Source organism: Coenobita brevimanus, chromosome 3 (genome assembly GCF_032717465.1).
Source record: "Coenobita brevimanus isolate Jiangsu-jjx chromosome 3, ASM3271746v2, whole genome shotgun sequence".
Classification (NCBI taxonomy): domain Eukaryota; kingdom Metazoa; phylum Arthropoda; class Malacostraca; order Decapoda; family Coenobitidae; genus Coenobita; species Coenobita brevimanus.
Genome location: NC_136956.1, coordinates 6,573,850 through 6,593,363, shown reverse-complemented (window position 1 = coordinate 6,593,363; position 19,514 = coordinate 6,573,850). Strand labels below are relative to the sequence as shown.

Genomic DNA, 19,514 nt, shown 5'->3' with positions numbered 1-19,514 from the left:
TGGCAGTGCACATCTCAACCAGGCTATGACACAACTCTGGCGTTGACCACTACTACTACTACTCCTACCATGAAGGAAGTGACAGTGCACATCTCAACCAGGCAATAACACAACTCTGGGGTTAACTACTACTCCTGCTACTACTACTACTACTACTACTACTACAGTACTACTGCCATGGAGGGAGTGACAGTGGCCATCTCATCCAGGCCATAACAGAACTCTGAGGTTGACTACTACTACTACTACTACTATTACAACTACTACTAGTGCTACTATTACTACTACTACTACTCCTACTACTACCTCTACCACCATGGAGGGAGTGACAGTGGCCATCTCATCCAGCCCATAACAACTCTGTGGTTGACTACTACTTCTACTACTACTACTACTACTACAGTATTATTACTACTGTACCATGGAGGAAGTGACATTGGCCATCTCATCCAGGCCACGAGAACTCTGTGGTTGACTACTACTACAGTACTACTACTATGGAGGGAGTGACAGTGGCCATCTCATCCAGGCCATAACAACTCGGTGGTTGATGCTTCTTGTCATAAACAACCTCTGCCAGTCTGGAGTAGGATCTCACGCCTCTGGACCCATCCCACCTGATGCTGTCAACACAAGGGCAGTGAAGCCACTGTGGTGCACATGTTGGATCCTTTCTTGATAGTTTCTGTTTTATCTTGTTCATTCCTTTTGTGTGCAGTCTCGAGAGACTGTTCACGATGACATGCTGGCATAGGATCAAATATCCTAATGTCAAAGAAAGCCCTCTGCCCACTTGTCCACGAACCTCGAGCACTGACATCCACTCTTGCATCATTTGAGGTGTTTGCTGTTCTGTGGGTGAAGTGCTCGCCATCTAGGGGTAGCAGAGCTGGCTCTATGGCGACATCAGGGCATATTTCCTGCAGCATTTTGACGGTGAGGTTGCGTACTTCATCATGTCAGATGTACACAAAGCCTCCCTGCTTGCAAACCATTGCATGGTTTGTATCAAAGGCAGTGCCACAGGCACGGTGTTGAGGTAGGTTCTCTATTGGCCACCCATATCTCAAGGCTATGGCGTCAATAAAGTTTTGTTTGTTGAAGTGGAAGCCTGTTGCTTTGAGAGGCAGGGTTGTCAGCCAGTTCGATGCCCCAGCTTCCTATGCTATTTCAGCTCTTCTGCACTGGTCTGGTGTTTGATGGTGAGTTATGTGCTGCAGCTGGTCCAGTGGTCTGGTGTTAGATGGTGGGTTATGTGCTGCAGCTGGTCTTGTGGTCTGGTGCTAGATGGTCAGTTATGTGCTGCAGCTGGTCCTGTGGTCTGGTGTTAAATGGTGGGTTATGTGCTGCAGTTGGTCCTGTGGTCTGATGTTAGATGGTCAGTTATGTGCTGCAGCTGGTCCTGTGGTCTGGTGTTAGATGGTGGGTTATGTGCTGCAGCTGGTCCTGTGGTCTGGTGTTAGATGGTCGGCTTTGTGCTGCAGCTGGTCCTGTGGTCTGGTATTAGATGGTGGGTTATGTGCTGCAGCTGGTCCTGTGGTCTGGCTTCTCCTTCCTTGCTTATCTGTTTCTTGATGTCTCTCTGCCTTTGGTGGTCAATTTCACTCTTTTCAACCTGGGCACAAATCTTGTGTGACAGGGATTCAGTAAGCCTAAGTGAATTTCTGTGTACAAGCCTGCCATAGCTGCTGGGTTTATAATGCCAAGGCCTCCCATCCTGGGCGGTAGTGGCCATTGGTTAGTGATGGGAATGAATCCCTGATAGCATCCTCCAATGGTTGTAGTAGCAACTCGATGTCTGGTGGTCCTCATCACGAAGGTCCATTTGTGCTTTACACCATACGTAAATGCGCTGTATACTGCATGGGGTTCTGTTTTTGCATGGTTGAGTAGTACATGAATTTCATCTACCCATGTCCTTACCTTATCACTCACATGTTGGTCTTTGAATTCCATAGTTCCTATCACAGCACCTAGATGCCTCTGACCTTCCTTAGTCACTATTACGTTTGTGCCTCTAAAGGCCTCCCTTGCATCTTGATAGTAAGCTGGTTTCACAGTCAAGATGGACTTACTTGCATTAGGGCAGTAACTTGTTTCAGGACCATGGGATGTTACAAGGTGCCACCATTTCCTCACATCCTCCACCTTGCCAGCACCTGTGAGATCATCTGCATAGGCTACTTGTTTTATATTGGTGGCCTCATATCTGATGTGTTGCTGCAGCACTGTCATAGCCAGGGCATACATAGCCATGACAACGGGGTCCCCTGGGTAGTTCCTTCTGTGGAATGGATTACACCGAAATCGTGAGCAGCTGTCTTACCCACAATGTAGAGGTCTACTAGTTCTTTGTAGGAGTTTTCCACATATTGGGCTAATATTTTGCAGCATAGCCTCTAGGTTGATGGAATTAAATGCGTCTGAGGCATCAATTAATAATACTGCCTGACAGTCCTCTTCATATATTTTCCTCATGGAGTGAACTGCTGCCTCACCTCCTGCCTGCTGGCCTACACATTACTACTACTACTACTGCTATTACTGCTGTTACAACAACAACAACAACTACTACTACTACTACTACTACTACTATTATAGCTTATGCTAACGACCTGGTTCTGTTGGCTGCTTCACAAAAATATATGGATGCCCTATATAGTAGGCTCTGTACAAAAATTGCTGAGCATAATCTGCTTATTAATCAAGATAAATCAAAATGCATGATTTTTAGTAATTTGAATAAGTTTAATGTTAACAGTATTAGTCTTAATGGTGATAGACTGGAAGTTGTCAAATGTCTTAAATATATTGGTCATTATATTGCATTTGATTATAAGGACAGTAAAGATGTTAAGACACAACAATTTTTATGCTTCTTTAAAATAAGTTTTTAGATATTTTAAATTTTTAAATATGGATGCTTTGCTTTTTTTTTTTTTTTTTTTTAAGTCATATTGCTGTCCAGACTATGGATTATGCTTGTGGAACAGCAAGGCAACTTTTAGATCTTCTGTCTTTAAGGCTTTTAATATTGCATATAATAATGCCTTAATGAAAATATGTGGGGTACCTGTTTATGCCAGCAGTCACATAACTGCTTCCAACTGTAATCAGTTTTTGCTTAAACACCTAACTGCTCTAACGCAGGCGAGGTTTTATAAAAGGATAAAGAGCTCTACCAATCTAATACTCAAGCTGAATATTCCATACTTTAAGAAGGGATTATTTATGCAACATATTCATACTGTATTAAAAAATGATTATTAAATAGATGTAAATAATGAGGACCTGGATGTGATAGCCACTCACTTGACTTGGGTCCAGAGACATGAGGACAGACTCGGGCCATGTAGTTATTTTGGATATTAGGGCATTATACTCCTTAGCTAGTGTTATATGGAATCCTGAATTTCTTCATATTTTTAGCATTATATATATATATTTTAATTTCTTAATATTTTTAAAGACTTTTAATATTGCTCTTTAGATTTTTGTTTGTGTATACTGTACTTTATTTATACTTTTAACTGATTTTCTTTTGTTTACCATGTGTTAGCGGTTGTATTTTATTTAGAATTTTTTAAATTCTTTATGGATGCTAGCTTTTATAATTTAATTGGACCCTTCTATTTTCTATGGTTGCTATCTTATTTTTTATATTTTGTTTGGACCTTTTTAATTTTTTTGGTTGCTAGCTTTTATATTTTATTTGGACCTTTTTATTTTTTATGGTTGCTAGCTTTTATATTTTAATTGGACCCTTCTATTTTTTATGGTTGCTATCTTTTATGTTTTATATTTTATTTGGACCTTTTTATTTTTTATGGTTCCTAGCTTCTATACTGTATTTTTATTTTGACCATTTTATTGTTCATGGCTGCTAGCTCTTGTATTTTGTTTGGACCTTTTTATTTATTATGGACTTTTTTTTTTATGGCTGCTGGCTCTTGTATTTTATTTGGACCTTTTTATTTGTTATGGTTGCTAACTTTTATATTTTATTTAGACCTCTTTATTTTTTATGGCTGCAAGCTTTTATATCTTATTTGGGCTTTTTTATTTTTATTGATGCTAGCTTTGATATTTTGTTTGGACGTTTTATTTTTTATTGATGCTATCTTTTATATTTTATTGGACCTTTTGTATTGTTTATTGATGCTAGCGTGTATATTTCACCTAGGACTTCTTTTTAATTGTATTGATGACAGCTTTGTTTTTTACCTTGGACATTTCTTTTTAAATATTTTATTGATGCTACTTTTTATCTAATAGGATAATGTGTGTGTGCACCGTGATGCCTTCAGGTTTTTAAATGTGATTTTTTCTTTTATATATAATACAGTACACCAACTACTGTGTAATGTGCATATGTACAGTATTTTGTATAATTACCGTGTATGTATGTACTGCTGCTACTGCTGCTGCTTATACGGTTCTGTTGCTGCTGCTGTTATTACTACCTTTATGATGGTGAAATGTATTATTTTCTATGTATTGAGAGAGACGAAATAAAGTTGATTGATTGATTGACTACTACTACTACTACTACCGGTGGCTCAGTCGGTAGAGTGGTTGCCTGCAGTCTTACCGGACCCAGGTTCAAATCCCCGCTGGGGCAGGGAACAATTTAAGGATTTGAATTTCTTAAAATCAGGCTTTACTGATCTATCAGAAGACCCGCCGACATGTCGTAAAAATAATCCAGTTAATACCAGTACACCAGCCCTGTATAAGACAGCCCTAGCGTGTATTCAATATGGACTGTGGGTGTTAGCGCCGAGTTGGTGACATGTGGAGGTGTATGGTATGTAGGAACACTACTGGACCCTGAGAGCTGGCAGCGAAGCCTATGCCCAGAGTCGGACTCATAAAAAAAAAAAAAAAAAATCCACCACCACTACTGCCACTGCTACTACTACTACTACTACTAATTAACCAAAATTAGGCCAAGGATCTCCTTCAATTCTTTATCATAGGCTTCCAAGTACAAGCTGTATTTTATCTGTCTATCTATCTATGTATTTATTGCCAGACGTCATAATCTCATAAGAGGTGGCGGTTTGTCTTTGAGTTAGTTATTTTACGGGGAGGGGCACTAACCCTCCTCCAACCCACTTGTTGGTACATAGGGAACACGTACGGGTTGGTTATATGGTTACCACCCAGCGTTGTAAATGGTTTCCTGGGTTACAGGAAACCATTAGATTTGTCACGCAATGTAAAGCCACCGGAAAAGGAAAGAATAATAATAAAAAGTGACAGAAAAGATGGGAGAAATAGGAAGAGAGGAGGACAGACACAATAAAAGAATGATGAAGGTGAAGGAAGAAGTAGGCAACATTACATCAAGTGAGTGGATGATGGTGGCCAGCTCCTACCAGCCAGCTTTATATTTCCACACCCAGTAAATATTAATATCAATTGCCATCAGGCCAAATTAAGCCATCCTTCACAGGGTGTAATCTCTTCGGGAATCAAATCACATTCATTACAAAGAGGCAAGAAAATCATTGCAACCTTTTTCATCATTCATTCATTGCCAGACGCCATGTATCCCAAACGGGGTGGACAAGGGCTTAGAGTTAATTGTTTTACAGGGAGGGGCACTAATCCTCCACCAACCCCACTTGACACGTAGGGAGAACGTTATGCCAACAGCATCTGGTGTTCCCAGGCGGTCACCCATCCAAGTACTAACCAGACCCAACGCAACGTTGCTTAACTTCGCTGATCGGACGGGAAGCGGTGTACTCAACGTGGTATGGCCGTTGGCTTTTAAATAATACAAATGTACCTTGATGTATGACCGTCATTATTACAAAGCCTGAAGTACTACCCTTATGTGTACTGTACTACCCTTACAGTATGTGTACTGTACTGCCCTTATGTGTACTGTATTACCCTTATGTGTACTGTATTACCCTTATGTGTACTGTACTGCCCTTATGTGTACTGTACTGCCCTTGTGTGTACTGTATTACCCTTATGTGTACTGTACTACCTATATGTGTACTCTGCTACCCTTATGTGTACTGTACTACCCATATGTGTACTCTGCTATGCTTATGTTTACTGTACTACATTTATGTTTATGTGTACTATACAATCAAGTGTACTATAGTACTCTTAATCCTACAGTACTTAAATGTACCAAGGTACTGTATACTTTTGTACACTCATGTCTACTTCATGGACCTCATGTGCTGGATGGTACTGTACTACAAATGATGATAGTACAGAAGACAAGAGGACAGTAATGATGAGAGTAGTACAGCATAGTACAATAATGATGAGGGTAGTACAGCATAGTACAACAATGGTGAGGGTAGTACAGCATAGTACAACAATGGTGAGGGTAGTACAGCATAGTACAACAATGGTGAGGGTAGTACAGCATAGTACAACAATGGTGAGGGCAGTACTGCATAGTACAACAATGGTGAGGGTAGTACATCATAGTACAATAATGGTGAGGGTAGTACATCATAGTATAGTAATGATGAGGGTAGTACAGCATAGAACAATAATGATGAGGGAAGTACAGGATAGTACAACAATGGTGAGGGTAGTACAGCTAGTGCAGTAATGATGAGGGTAGTACAGCATAGTACAAAAATGGTGACGGTAGTACAGCATAGTATAGTAATGCCGAAGGTAATACAGCATAGTAAAATAATGGTGAGGGTAGTACAGCTAGCGCAGTAATGATGAGGGTAGTACAGCATGGTACAGTAATGATTTGGGTAGTACAGCATCGTACAATAATGAAGAGGGTAGTACAGCATAGTACAGTAATGATGAGGGTAGTACAGCATAGTACAGATATGGTGAGGGTAGTACAGCATAGTACAATAATTGTGAGGGTAGTACAGTCCATGAGGGTAGTACAGCATAGTACAGTAATGATGAGGGTAGTACAATGCATGAGTGTAATACAATAATAATGAGGGTAGTACAATACATGAGGGCAGTACAGTACATGAGGGTAGTATAGTGCATGAGTGCAGTACAGAACATGAGGGTAGTACAGTACATGAGGGCGGTACAGTACATGAGGGTAGTACAGAAGACAAGGCCTAATAAATGGGTATAGAGTGGAACTGAAGGTAGTAAAATAATCATGAGGATAGTACAATGTAGTACATGGGGTAGTACAGCATAGTAATAATGGTAGTACAGTACAGTTCAATTCAGCAGAATACATGAGGATAGTACAATGTAGTACGTGGGGTAGTACATGGGAATAATGGTAGTACAGTACAGTATGGTAGAGTACATAAGGATAGGAAAAAGCAGTACAATAATCAGGAGGATAGTACAATGCAGTACATGAGGCTATTACAAAATGGTACAGCAATTCATGTTAGTACAGTGCAGTACATGAGGACAATACAATGTAGTACATGAGGTTAGCACAACAGTACAGTAATTAGGAGAGTAGTACAGTAAAATGCAGTACATGAGGACAGGCAATGTAGTACATGAGGTTAGTACAACAACACAGTAGTCTTGGGAGTAGTACTGTACAGCACATTACATGAGGTTAGTACAATGTAGTACATGGAGGTAGTACAACAGTAATCATGGTTGTACAGTACATTACATGAGGATAGCACAATACAGTACAATTATGATGAAGGCTGTACATTAGAGTACATTCGTGTAGTAGAGTAACTATTGGTTGAACACAATACCACAGTCCACCACAGTGACGTGTGATGTCACTGTGGTTGGCTACTGCCCTCACCACCTCCAGCCCGCTGACCACCTCGCCAAAGACAACAGTAGCGGGCAGGTTGTGAACTACACAGTCCCTGGTGGTGTTGCCAAACTGGGCAGCCACGGCAGCATCACACCACCACAACCGACACCACACATCCCCCGCCCTGTATGACGTCTCGTACTGCCCACCACTGATGTCTATTATCCCTGCCCCTGCTTCCCCTCCCTTCCCCTCGTAGTCCCCACCCACAACCCACTACCCCGGCTCACCCTTGTCCATTACGTAGTGTAATTTAGTGTTGCGGTATGAGACCCCGGTCTGGCCGGTACACAGCAGCTTAAACTGCTGGACTGCAGGCGTGTTGGAACTCAGCCGGATGTGGACCCGCCCTATTGTTGACCCTTCCCCCAGGCCAGGTCCAGGTATGCCAAGATGGAGGAGGGGTCCATGGCCCCCACCACCTCACTCACCTGCACAACACAGCAACGTCAGTCACGGAGGCAGAGACAGGTAGAAAGATATACACACAAAAAGCTGGAGGCAAGGAGAAGAGGGAGGGAGGAAAGAAGGAGAAGTGTGAGCAAATTAAGTGGAGGATAGGAGGAGGGCGCCATGGCAAGGTTAGAGCATGTGGCAGCAGGAGAGAGAGAGAGAGAGAGAGAGAGAGAGAGAGAGAGAGAGAGAGAGAGAGAGAGAGGCAAGGAATAGCTGGTAGACTGGGGGGGGGGGGGGAAGAAAATGTGGGCAAAATGGAAAAAGAAGCATTACAAATAAAAGGAGAATACAAAAACATGTTAAGGAAAGAGAGGAGAGTCAATTAAATACAAATAACGTGGGACAACATGGGACAAATGCAGGGACATAAATGAAAACAAGAGTGGAAAGGCACAGAGGAAATGGAAGGCAATGCAGGTGACAGAGAAAAGCGTTGAAAATATTACAAAATTTTCACACACGATGAAGAATATTCGTGGAAAAAACATAAGGGTGAGCAGAGGGAAAAAAAAGGAGAGAGAAGTGAAAGAAGGAAAAAGGAGAAGGGAATAAGATGAAAATGGAAGAGGCTAAATAAATGTGAGAAGAATCAGCAAACACTTGAAAAGGCAGAAGGAAAGGGAGTGTGGAGAAATGAGAGAGAGAAATAAGAAAGAAAACAGGAAAGAAACAGATTTAGACCTATGTGAAATGACAAAGAAGGAAGGACGTAGGAAGGAAGAAGAGAGCATAGAGACGGATGGAAGGAAAGAAGGAAGGCCGTAAGAAGGAAGAAGAGAGTGTGTAGACGGAGGGAAGGAAGGAAGTAGAGGGGTAACAAGGAAGAAGAGAATGTAGAGATGGAGAGAAGGAGAAAACTAAATGATAATGGAAAAAAGAGGAAAAGAAGGGAGAACGACTAAGAAAGACGATACACAGATAAGGGATGGAATTAAGGAAGAAGGAAATAATGAGAGGGTGTGAGTTGGGGGAAGGCAGGAAGGAGGTAAGGTAGCAAGAAAGGTCGGAGAGGAGGAAAAATGGAGGAAGGAGAAGAAAACAAACAGAAGAAGAAGAATAGAGGAAGCAGAAAAGAGGAGAGGAGGATGGAAGAAAGAAAAAGGATAAATGTGTGGGAAACGAAAGAGAGAGAGGTAGAGAAATTGTAAACAGAGGAAGAAAAGAAGGAAGAGAGAGACAAAAGGAGAGTATGAACAGCAACAGGGAGACAGGAGTTTGTAGGTACGTATGTATGAATGAGGGAATCAGAGGTATGACCTGCATCTAAAATATCCAAGTTGAGGCATTAGAAATTATTGTGAGCTTCATAACACAGGTGAGATAAAAATCAGTGGTATATGTGGGTGGTATGGAGTAAGACTCAAACAGTTGAGGGAGTTGATGGTACATTTCAGAGTGGTGTAGTTACCCACAGTGTGTGGGCGTAGGGGAGTGGGGGCTGATCCTGAAGGCAGTACATGTATAGCTGGTTATTTTTCAGGCTTATCCTGGAGGACCGGATGCGACCTTCGTGTTCTTCGCTGGCAAATACCAGGCCAGCTTCCACCAGCGTCTTGATGCGCTGACTCATCTCCAGAAGGTTCTCAACCTGTGGGCAAAATAAATATTGTACATTAGTACATGTGTACAGTGTCAATGTTATTACATGGGACACTGTCAGTACATTCTAATGGACATAATTATTACATGGAGACAATACTGGTGGGGGTGCAGTGAGTAGAGACAGTAGAAGGTAACTTACTGTTATTTGCTGTGGCAACTTTGGGAGAGAATGGAGAATGAAAGACTGATTAAGAGGGTGTATGTGGGTGAGGTGGGAGGAGGGAGAGGGAGAGGTAGACCAAGGATGAGGTGGAGGGATGGAGTTGAGAGGTATATGAGGGAGGGGGGGGTGAGTTGGGGGGAGGGTAGTCAAATGGTGGGTGACAGAGCGACTTGGAGGCATTTTGTCTGCGGCCACCCTTTGCGGGATTAGGGCGTCGGGCTATAGATAGATAGATAGATCTTTGGGATGGTGTTGATCCTGTCCATGATGGTGGAGTTCGGGTCTGGGTGTGGTAGAAGGGCGGGGCTGTGTGTGGCATCAGTCTCCACTGGCAGTGCGTCCAGGGCCATCCTGATGGCCTAATGAACCGGTTCGTAATAACACAAACATTAACGTTCGAGGCTCTGCCAACTATGAGCTAATGTACACTTCACATATCAAAACTTTATATGTCAGTGTAGTGTGCTCATGTTACTACAGAAGCCTGGACGTACAAGTAGAAGGCAGTGGCTGCCTACCTTCATGCTGGTGGTGACAGTGTTGACATCAGGGAACTGTTGCTGACACGTATGCCTCCAGTCTTCAACCTCCACACTTCACTGGTCAATGTGGTCAATGGCTGTGAAGGCCTCCTGTGCTGTGTCTGGCCTCCAGCTGCTTCTCCCTTTCCTCTCCTTCTTGCTTCATGGCCACCACTATGGCATACTCCTCCTCTATAAGCGTAACAGTTGCGGCAATTTTCTGTGTGATTTCCTCCATCTTTCTCTTCAGCTGAAGGTTTTGTTCCTTCTGATCAGCCAGCCAGGTACGGTACTGGTCCAGCCGAGACTGGGTGTCATGGCAGTGAGTAACCTAGCTCCTCATGCTGCTCTCATGCTTCACCAGCAGGGACCGAATCTTCCTGGTCATCCCACTGGGCATCTGTGTTGTGCCACATCTAGTTTTGACTGACTTTTCACCAGACGGTCCTGCTGCCTGTGCCAGCTGTACACTCTTTAGTTTTTTGACCTCCATTGCATAGTTTCCTGGGAAATTATCCAGGGAGGTAGCTGGGTGGCTGGCACGGCATTCAGGGCAGGTCAGCAGGTTGGCTGTGGTCAGTTGTAAGATGCAGGATGAACAAAAGGTGTGGCCACGCGGCAGATTGCGTGGCCGATGCTCACTCTCATCATAGGTGATGCAGCACCCACTGCATTCTTCAGGATTGTCCTGTGCAACAAAAATAACATTGATTGCTTACAAGTAGCACATGATGGACATTGCTGTCCTTACAAGCTAAAAGGCAGTGTTAATATACATAACTCACTGATGGTAAGAAAGAAGGCAATAACATGAGCTGAATATAACTGACGTCCATAATGTACAAGTGATAATCTAATGACTGTAATGTGAACATGCCATAACATAATATGGTATTGTAGTGTAACATGTACAGTAACACTAATATTAATAGTAAGAGGCAGTACAGTAGTGAATGGTGATCTTTTTATCCACAAACTGTATGTCCAAGAACATATGAATTAAGAACCTTTGTACACTAGTCCTGAATGTGACAAGCCTCCTTTGTATAGTGTGTGTGTGTGTGTGTGTGTGTGTGTGTGTGTGTGTGTGTGTGTGTGTTTTACATGCCATCAGTTGCTATACAGGTAAACTATTATACTCTATAAATGAGATCCCTGATACATGCTCAGAGTACAATGTATAGACTAATGCTTATGGATCTATCTATCTATTTGTCTGTCTTCCGATGTTAGTCCATATACTGTACCTTCTATCTATCTGTCTATCTTCCAATGTCAGTCCGGATACCTGTCTATCTATCTGTTTAGCTTCCAATGTCAGTCCGTATACCTGTCTGTCTTCCCATCTGTCTATCAATCTGTCAGTAAATCTGTAGCTAGACGCATTAATCCGGAAGTGCTCGGTCACCAACATATTGTTTCCGTGTCACCCCATCCTCCACCATCAGGCTGCCCGACCTCCAACCCACACCACCTTCATTCCCTCCCCTTCTACCCCATCTCTCCACCTCATCGCGGTGTCCCTCTCCTTCTCTCCCCCTCCACCTCACTCACATACACTCTTAGCTTTTTTTTTTCTTTTATGTGCTCGACTCTGGGCATAGGCCTCACAGCCTGCTCTCAAGGCCCAGTAGTCCTCCTACATATCATACACCACTACATGTCACCACTTCGGCGCTAACACCCACCGTCCATATTGAACACATGCTAGGGCTGTCTCATACAGGACTGGGGTATTGGTATTAACAGGGGTACTTTTACGACATGTCGGCGGGTCTTCTGGTAGTTCGGTAAAGTCTGCTTTACATGTAGTTCAAATCCTTGAACTGTTCCCTGCCCCAGCGGGGATTTGAACCTGGGTCCGGTAAGACCGCAGGCCACCTTTCTACCGATTGAGCCACCGCCTCCCCCTAACTCTCCACTTTCAACACATACACAAACCATGTAGGGATTTGTGTAGCATTTTTCAGCACAACCACATCACCACCACACATCCGCATCAACACCACACATCCGCATCAACACCACACATCCACAACATCATCACACATCCACATCAACACCACAGATCCACATGTCCACATCACCACTACACATCCACATCAACACCACAACTCTCCTTCACTACCTCATTTGTCTGTCTGTCTCTCCACGTAACTACACATCCACATCAACACCACAACGTTCCTTAACTTCCACATTTGTCCGTCTGTCTCTGCATTTAGCTCCACATCCATATCAACATCACACCATTCCTTCACTTCCTGATTTGTATGTTTGTCTCTGCAGGTAACTCCACATGCTCCCCTCAGATAACTCAATTCCATTGCACTCACTCTTGCTTGTGTCCTTCCAAAGGGGTCCAGGCTTCACTTCTGTAGATTAGAGTGGGGATCATGATACGGTCATGCAGAAACTTTTCTTCTTCCATGCTCACTGCTCTATTGCTCATCACTGCCAAGCGTTCTGGCCAACCATTCTGTACTGATGGAAAAATAACCACCAAAACCCACTTAACCTGCCCCGTCCCATCGACGTATGGGTACGTTGCAACGATTTGCATTTGCCAGTCCCGGCGACGTACCAGTACATTGTGCAATTGCAAGCTCCCTAATTTGCACAATTTTCAATTTTCGCGCGTGATTTTTCGTATGTATCCACGGGACACCTTCCTCTATTCCTCTACAAGATGCCAAGCAGGGACAATACCTTACACCGCATAACCTCCCCCCTCCCCCCCTCACGCCATTGTCTTGGCAAAGGACCTGCTACCAGTGACCTGGCTAATAAAGATATCCAGGGCCAGAGTGATTCCCCAATCGATGAGAATGTGGAGGACAATGTTTACATAGCATTAGAAGAAGAAACAGCCAGAAATAATGATCAGGTAATGTGGCAAAAAAAGGTCAGATATGGTGATTAGTTAGTGAGTGAAACAATGCTTATACAGTGGGGCACCAATTTTCGCGCCTAATTGGGTCCAAAAATAATGCGCGAAAGTGGAATTAGCGAAAGTTGGGGCATTGTCTTTATGGCAAAAAGGCTAATTGGTTCCCGGTTATCCTAAAGTAACATCAGATTTTCATTTTCACTTGCAATACAGTACATCAAATCACTATTGTACATTGCATTGTGAGATACAAACAATAAAAACTGTACAGTACACATTATATGAGGAGAAATATACCACAGAGACCAGGTTGAGGTGTTTAATGGATGTTGGGGGTAAGTATCCGAGGCGCGTGGCGGGCTTATTTAGCCACGCCAGACGTATTGGCGCCACCTCTTGCTGCCTCGCTACCACTCTCTCTCTCTGCCTCCTCAGGGCCACCAGGCCCTTTCCCCACACTACCAGGTATAGTAGAGGCCATTGAACCGTGAGAATCCAACACAATGGAGCTAGCACGCTCGTACACAATGGCGGGAATGTGTGGACAAAGTGTTGACATGACGTCATTCAAGATGGCGGTGGGTTGCGGGCGGGCGGTGCAGGAAATTCAAAGTTCAAAATATTGTCCCAAACCCAAAATTTGTGCGCGAAAATTGATTTTTTTCAAGCGAAAGTGGACGTTAGGGAATATTTGATGCATGCCGCGAAAGTGGATTCCGCGAATCCTGCTGTAGCGAAAGTTGGTGCACTACTGTAATGCATTTATTACTGCTTGAAAACCAATATACTCTCATACTACATATACATTCGTACCAAGTAAATAAATAAATACCGTTTATGAGTGGATAAAATAGTTACCCTCCCATAGAACTCGTTTTCTTTGGTGCCAGCACGTTAGAAAACCCAGTCAGGTAAGGAGGAACTCCTACCTGGACTGGGTATTTTAAACCTCAGGTGAGCGATTTCTCTATGAATTTTCGATGTTTCTCACCAAAAGCAAAGGTTTTAGCCGAAATTTTTTTTTTCGAAAATACCTCGGGACTGGGGGATGTCAGAGGTGCGGAAAACCTCGGGACGTGACGGGTTAAAAATAAATAATGAGTGACCAGTACATTTAAACTAAAGTTTATTATGAATATATGAAATATTTGAGGAACTGTTATTAATAATACACTATAAAACAGAATAATAAATGGACCTAACTGAAATGGGTGCCCATACTATTACTTGGAGAAAGGTATAAAATATACTTGGTAGTGATGACCCTTCAGTTTTCTGGGAAGAACAGGATGATGCAGGAGGATGAAGAAACACCCTGACTGTAGAAATAGGTCCTTTATTTACATGCTGCTTCTCCATTACATGCTAGATGACAAGGGGGAGATTGGACTTGTTCCAGGTCTGGGCAAAACTTTAAAACTGCATAAAAGGCAAACGATGGCCATGCTGGACCCAGTGTCAGAAGTAAAATACTCTGCCAGAACTTGGTTAAGTCCACTCCCAGCCTGGCTCCCCTGAAAGTGTTAGAACTTTCAGGTAGTTTCAAGCAAAATAATAATAATATAAAAGTATTATCTATCTATCTATCTATCTATTGCCAGACGCCTCAATCCCGTTTGGGGTGGCCACAAACAAATCGCCTCCAAGTCGCCCTGTCCCCCGCCATTTCACTCCCCTGCTCCCAGCTCACACCCCCCTCTCTCATATACCTCTCCACCCCATCCCTCCATCTCATCCTCGGCCTCCCCCTCCCTCTTTCCCCCTCCACCTCACTCACATACAATCTCTTCGTCAGTCTTTCACCCTCCATCCTCTCCACATTATACTTTGTGAAAAAATAAAACTTTTCATAGGAATATTTCAAGGAATTAACTAATGCAGCCGCCCTTTGACCACCCTAACCTCTAGGTGTTAAGATGATACTACAAAGGATAAGAATTCGTCACCATATTTCACAATTATAACAGATTTTGTATCATGGTGGCATACGTGACTCACTGGCCTTACCCCGGGGCATCATATACTGAGGTCAGCGACTTTCTGCCTCTCCTCACACGGAGCTGCTCTCTACTCTCCTCATATCTCACAATTTCCAGGGCAGATTTTACTTTTAAAACATTACTAACATAGGCAAAGTACAATTAAAATACCTTTGGGGGGAACAGAAGTCGATACTCTAACTCATAATGCAGATAGAAGAAAGAAAAGCTCCAGGCAGGATGCTGTGCTGCTGCCCACTCAGAAACCAAAACAGAAAAAGACCTTGAATGTCTTCCCCTCCTGTGTTGCCAAATCTCCCCTTAGGGATCCTTACTATAAAAAGAACTTTTAAACTGCCTATGATACTTTCTTTTAGAAGTGTGGATAAATATTACAAAATATATAGGAATTCACTGGTAACACATTAGCCTCCAGTGTCATTGTTCAACTGAAAAAAATAAATACTGAATCGATGTAGAGAATTCACGACATTATCATAAAAATGTATAAGAACATGGGATATTACAGGGCAAGGTGCAAAAATATTACTGTCATTAATTTCCAACCTGTACACCTGACCAACCTCCTCAATATTTTTTTTGGTTGTGCAATGACACTACAATGTAATAACTGAAAATGCGAAGAGAATCACTGCTGAGGTATTCAAATACTGGAAAATGACATTCGGCCAAAAGACACTTAAACAAAGGAGAATGTTCTCACCAAAACATGGGTGCTCTTATTAAAAATAACATGAAGGGAATAAAGTATCAGATACAACCAATACACAAACAAAATCCTCCCTAAACTGTTTTTTTGTATACCACAGTACACAGTGGCCCTTAGAGACACATCACAGGGATGTCATAGTCTGATTTTCCCAGGGTGCCTGAATCCTTTCCCAAAGTAAACTGCCAGACGAGGCAGTTAGTGCACGATCAGAAGACTGAATTGAGCCTCAATTAGGAAACCTTATGATTTCATTCACAATACATGCTCTCCACTAACATACTACCATTTATACAAAAGTTTCCTAGTGGAACTAGACACTTCCATTAATGAGGATTACTCAAAATCAGCCAACGTCCCAACGGGCCAGCGGGAACAAGGTTGGCAGCCTGTAAGTGTAACCTGTCTCTTACAGATTATCAGTTAAGAAAACAGACTTATGAAAATCACAAATGAATAAGCCATCACTCAAATACAATACAAACTTGAGAACAATTCTCACAAAAAATCAAAGGTACATCATAACCTGTAAAATCACATGACACCAGTCAGAGAAAACAGCACCTTCACAATGGCATTAAGGTCCAAAGTATTTATTACAGCCAATGGTTCCTGAGAAAAATTAAGTACTTAAATGAGTATGGGAATGAGTGTATATATATATATATATATATATATATATATATATATATATATACTCATTCCTATACTCATTTAAGTTCAGAGAGCCACTTCTCAGTTCCATGGTATTTCTTTACCTTGTCGGCTGCTCGATAGATCAGCACATCGTCAAACATATTCAACAGTTTATATGCCGAACTATCTCTAATGATTTCCAACATTCAAAATGGTCCAGGCCACTTTATGTTCAACTTTCTACTTGTACCTAATAGAGGGTTTTCATTTTTCACCCACACTAAATCATCTTTTTCCAAAACTTCGTTTTTCCAGTTCCTGTTTGCTCTTTCAAGATTTTTTTTTTAGACTGCTGTTTCGAAGTTTCTTGGATTATCTCATGGGCTACTCTTAATGCCTCTCCCTCATCTGAGTCCTCAATTACTGGAAGAGTTGCACTAATTTGTCCTGGGGCTCTCCGAGAGAAAAACACAAAATGTGGTGTCTCTTTCAAAGTGGTGTGAACAGCATGGTTTAAATTTCTCTCACGCTCACTAAGATAATTCGGCCACCTAAGAGCATAACCTTTACACAGATTACTTAGCACACTTTTCATTGTGCGATGTAGGTGCTTGCACACACTGTTACCTTGTGGGTGATAGGGTGTAGTGTAACCAAGTTTAATATGGAACTGTTTGCAAAGACTTTTGAACTGTTGGGAGGTAAACTCAGTTCCATCATTAAGCACTAACACCGTAGGAGTTCCGAAGTCACACAAACACTCCTTAAACTTTGAACACACCTCTTCAGTGGTTTTGGTCCTTAATACATAAAATTTAACATATCTACTGTAATGATCTACAATGGTGAGAGCATAACGGTACCCGTTTGTTCACTGGCAAATGTCTGTCAGGTCTACACTAACACGCTCAAGAGGCTTAGTGACTGGAAGTAGCTCTTGCCACTTCTGTTGCAAACCTTGGGTACCCTTATGGACCTGACACTCAGTACATTCTTTCACATATAACATGGCATCAGTTCTAAGAGTTGGCCTATAGAAGTAAGTCTCCAGTTTGTCAATAGTCTTCTTAACTCCCAAATGACCAGACTGTTCATCATGTGCAAACTTTAAGGCTGCTTTTACCAAACAGTTTGGCACAACTAGCACAAAGTGAAGACTTAGTCCTTCTTTGGCAGAGAGAGATAAAGCAGATCCTCATGTAATGCAAACTGATTTAAAGTGGCTCGAGGATAATGCTTCTTGGGAACTGCTCCACCCTCTAAGTAAGTGATTAGATCATTCCCCCTGGACTCCTTTCTTTGTACTTCCTTCCCTAAACTCAACCTTGGTCAAGCCAAGCCATGTCTCGGAATGACTGTGAACTATAGGCCGAACTGGTCTACTAAGCTGATCAGCAACAACGTTTAGGCGTCCCTTTTTGTAGTTTATGTCAAAGGTGTAGTCTGTCATGTCAATTATCAATCTGTGTGGTGTTGTGTGTTGTGTGGTGGTGTGTGGTGTTGTGTGTTGTGTGGTGGTGTGTGGTGTGGTGTGGTGTGGTGTGTTGTGTGGTGGTGTGTGGTGTGGTGTTGTGTGTTGTGTGGTGGTATGTGGTGTGTTGTGGTATGGTGTTGTGTTGTGTGGTGTTGTGGTGTTGTGTGCTGTGTGGTGGTGTGTAGTGTGGTGTGGTGTGGTGTGGTGTAGACTATGTGTGGAGGCAGGAGCGGATCCAGGGATATTTCTGATGTGTTGCCCATATCACAGTCTAAGTGATATTTAGACTGTGGTATGCTGTGGTATGTTAGACCACAGTCTAAGTAATATATTACTTAGACTGTGGTCCATATCACTTGCCAGAGTAAAGAGGGTTTGGCATCCCTCAGCTAAGTAACGTTTGTCAACCAAGGATGGTTTGCATGACATTTGTCTAGGAGAAATATACATGACAGTGAAAGATGCAGCCTATGTATGTAAAGTACTGTACAGTAATCTTCTGTGTGATAAGCAGGGGTGTTGCCCGGGCCAATATTTCCATTCTGTATAGGTTTTCGTCTCAGTACCACAGCCAGCCACCTTAGCCAAGCAGCCCTAGTCGGATAGGTTAAGTTTGATGACATTAGGTCCAGCATGGTAATTTTGTCTGGGAAACACATTGAGTACATTTTCAAGAAAAAACTATGGTTGGATTTGAAACGACTGGGCGAGCATCGTTCCTGGCTGAGGATTCCTGGTGGTGAGATGAATACACATACAGAACGGAAATATGCTGCCTGGGCAGCATGGACAACACCCCTGCCTCTCCACACATGAGAGATGTACTGTACCCAGAGGTGAATAAACACCCCTGTATAAAGTCAACAACTGTGCGGGGGTAAAGAAGGCACGGGTCAGTTTACTACACCTGAGAGAGAGAGAGAGAGAGAGAGAGAGAGAGAGAGAGAGAGAGAGAGAGAGAGAGAGAGAGAGAGAGAGATGCAATGTTCAAGGGGTCAATATCGAATACAAGAAATAGTTTACTGGTACTTAACTCCATATATATAATATGCACCAAAGGTATTGTTTGAAAAGCTGATGCTATATTAACAAAATTCTTTCCATGGATTTTAAAAACAAAAGTAAACATGATAGGCTTGTAGGAAGCAGAGATAATGGAGGTGAGTAAAGATTTTGTTCTCTAATTACGGCGTTACTTTAGTTATTATTGTAGTAGTCATCAAGTCTGTGTACTTTTTACTGTCTGGTGCCACTATGGAGGAGCATAGTCGTTGATATAGGTTATAATTATTAGCTAT

General features: G+C 42.5%; 1 non-coding gene across 1 annotated transcript; it reads right to left on the bottom strand.

The window, feature by feature from the left end:
* Positions 1–5,652: 5,652 nt before the first annotated feature.
* LOC145394440 (5S ribosomal RNA) lies at positions 5,653–5,776 on the bottom strand. The gene has a single exon (XR_013896422.1). It is a non-coding gene; the product is annotated as a 5S ribosomal RNA (ribosomal RNA).
* Between the last annotated feature and the right edge of the window lie 13,738 nt (positions 5,777–19,514).